Here is a 3,680-nt window from a genome sequence, read left to right as displayed (position 1 = left end):
GACCCCAAGTACTGAAGCAACACAAGCAGATGACGTCTACACCCCTGTAATTTTGCCTCAATTAACAAACCTAATTGCCTAATCCCTTGCCTGCCAAACTATCCTTAAAAACCCTGTCTCCCAAATTCTCAGAGAGGCGGATTTCAGAAATTTCTCCCATCTCCTTGCCTAGCACTGTGTGGAATAAACTCTTTCTCTGGCTTAAAATCTGCTGACTCAGCATATCGGCTTCTTGGGTAGCAGGCAAATGAACCTGGTTGGGCAGCAACAACATCAGGTATCCTTCAGGTATCCCTCAGACAGTTGAGATAAACGCAATTAAGAATAAGGTCTGGGTCGGGTGCGGTGGCTCACGTCTGTAATCCTAGCATTCTGGGAGGCTAAAAAAAATAATAATAAGGTCTGCTTCACTCCTTTTGGAGCCAGGGATCAGTGTGCTACACTGGGAATGTAGACTGTCACCTTGAATTGTCACATCACTGGTCTCCCGTATTATCTTTTTTTTTTTCTTCAGTTTTTTGTTTTTTTTTTTTTTGAGACAGAGTCTCACTTTGTTGCCCTGGCTAGAGTGCCGTGGCGTCAGCCTAGCTCACAGCAACCTCAAATTCCTGGGCTCAAGCGATCCTCCTGCCTCAGCCTCCCGAGTAGCTGGGACTATCTTAAGTGCTGTTTTCTCTATTCAGCACTCTCTGGGGTGCTGTAAACCTTGGGCTATTTTTCAGAGTTCCAAAGAAGGTGATTCTGACAATTTTTAATCATTTTTCTTGTTGTTTCTGTGGAGGAACAGGCCCTTGGAGTAACCAATTCTATTATTTTGCTGACATCACTCTGCTATTCTTAAAGCAGTTTAACTTTAATGTGTTATTTTAATTTTTAATCCCCCGCCTCCCCTCCCCCACATAGAATGTCAAGCAACTTAATGTATTTTCAATGAGAATGTTTTCAAGTATAATTGGAGTGGAATGGAGAGCAGGATGTAGCAATAGTTCCTGTAGTTCAAATACCTGGCAACACGGAAAGTCTGTAAACCTGGAGGGTAGAGGGGAGGTGAAGACAACTGAGTGAGGGGGAAACATAGGCCTGGATAAGTGAGCTAATGCTGGGGAGAAGAAAATGAACAAAAAAAAGTTTTTTTCTATACTAGGTAATATATTAACATGGTACAAAATTTAAATGATATAAACAATACATTGAGAATTCTTATCCCATCCTGCCCCCTGGTTTGCCTCTACCAAACACCAATGCACTACATGTAATACTTTTGTTAGTTTTTATGTGTATGATTCCAGTGGCTTTTCAGTCATCAAACACAAAGAAAAGTTTGAAATTCTGTTAGAGATGTGTGCTAAAAAAATTAAAAACAAAAATAACGAAGGTTTGAAAATTAATGACATCATCGAGGTCAGAAATGTAATCTAGGGGCTGGGCACCATGGCTCATGCCTGTAATCCCAGCACTCTGGGAGGCCGAGGTGGGAGGATCGTTTGAGCTCAGGAGTTCGACACCAGCCTGAGCAAGAGCGAGACCCCATCTCTACTAAAAAAAAAAATAGAAAGAAATTAGCTGGATAACTAAAAATATATAGAAAAAATTAGCCGGGCATGGTGGCACATGCCTATAGTCCCAGCTACTTGGGAGGCTGAGGCAGGAGGATCGCTTGAGCCCAGGAGTTTGAGGTTGCTGTGAGCTAGGCTGATGCCATGGCACTCTAGCCCGGGCAACAGAGTGAGACTCTGTCTCAAACAAAAAAAAAAAAGAAATGTAATCTAGGAAATACAAAACATACCCCTTAGATTATTGACATATTACAGGAAAAGCCCGAGTAGAAATGGGACAAAAAGCTTCCTAGGTAAATTTTGTATTTTTCTATGGATTTTCCATTCCTGTGCTTTGTTCATGTGGCATAGCGTGCATGCTCTACAGAATGCAAGTGTGGCGGTTCTGGCCTTGCAATTCAATTCATGCAGACGGGATTTAAGAGTAGCTCTAAGTCAGACCTGAATTCACACTCTGGTTGTGTTATTTACCACCTACTGACTTGGGGAAGAAGGTATTTAACCCTGTAAAACCGAAGGTTTCTTACAGGCAAAAGTGGAGAAATAAATAACATCTATTCACAGGACTGCAGATTAGCTACACATTAGACATGTAACACATTGCTTTGTATATGGTCAGAATTTTCTATAAAAAATGTGGTTGTGTTTTCTGATGTAACTTTTTTAAACCTAAAGCATTTTAGGGAGTGTTGAGATAGTATATATCTTTATATCAGGTATTATGCATGTATCTCAGAAGAAAGGGCTTCCAAGAAACTGAAATTTGCTTAGACCAGGGGATGGCAAAATTCCTATAAAGCACCAGACAGTATGTTTTCGGTTTTGTGAGCCACATAAGGTCCCTCTTTGCTTTTTTTTCTTACAACTCTTTAAAAATGTAAAAACTCAGCTCTCAGGCCATACAAAAATAAGATACAGGCCAGATTTGGCCAGCGGGCTATAGTTTACTGATCCCTGGCTCAGAAATTTACAATTAATATAAATAGAAATATAGTAGTGACAAGTCTACATTGAAAATAATAGTTAACACTGTACGGCTCTTACTATGTGCCAGGCATATAGTTTTAACCCTTGTAACAGAACTGAGATATTGTTATCGACATGGAAGACACGAGCAAAGTGAAGAACAGAGAGGTTAAACATCTTGTCTGCAGTTACCCTACTAGCAAATGGCTGAACGAACAAGAAAGTCTAACTCCAGAGTCTGCTCTCTAACCATTACACTACACTGCTCTGTAACCGATATTCTGGTATGGTCTCTTTAACACTAGTTTCTCCTAAAATGCTTTGGGTACTCTCAAGAAGCAGTGGAGGGCTGTGGTCCTTGATGATCTGAGAAGTTTGCCAAACTCTTTCTGAGAAGTGGAGAATGAGAGGTAAACAGTATTACTAGATCAAGTAAAGCGATGCTGATCAATGGCATTAGTTGCACTCACAGGGTAGGAGAGCTCCCCGCTACACTTCATAAGGAACTGTTCCTTCACGTTAGCTGTCCTAAGATCTGCAAGGAAACTCTGACTGCAAAATTCTCACCTGGTTATCCCTTCTTGGGTTTTTCTATCAGGTAATTTTCTACATGGTCCTACTGGGAAATTTTATTTGGTTTAAAGGAGGGAAATGGAAAAAGTTATGATGTTTGGCAGACTATGCCATTCAAAGATCACCTCTGGTATTAGTTGTCCAATACTCCCACTCTCTCCTTCCTTGAATGACAGAACCTCCAAGTTCTACTTGGATTCATGTCCGCATTCCCCAGTAAATATATGGATGATACTGGGAGACAAATTTCTGACTCTTGGAGAATGAAGATGCACCATGGAATGGAGGAAAAGAACTAGAAAAGAACATTACGATGTTGATTTATGAACTGGAGGTAAAAGTATGAACTCATAATTCATTCTTCCTACTTCCCTTCGTAACTGTCAATCACTCAGATCTTGATTTCTAAATACCATTCCCCAATCTGAGGAATCAGAGTGCGCAAACAGCAAATTCCATTTGTTGTTGTTTTCTGGGAGGGGAGGGGGTGCTGGCAGGAAGAGTACAAGACGAGCCTGGAACATCGTTTTGTGCCAGAGAGTAAGGATGTGTTCAAACTTATGAAAAATGCATGATGGGCAAACA

The sequence above is a fragment of the Propithecus coquereli genome, unplaced genomic scaffold (genome assembly GCF_000956105.1).
Source record: "Propithecus coquereli isolate 6110/MARCELLA unplaced genomic scaffold, Pcoq_1.0 Scaffold42, whole genome shotgun sequence".
NCBI classification, from domain to species: Eukaryota; Metazoa; Chordata; class Mammalia; order Primates; family Indriidae; genus Propithecus; species Propithecus coquereli.
The sequence above is the reverse complement of the archived record's forward strand: the minus strand, read 5'-3'. Positions refer to the sequence as shown.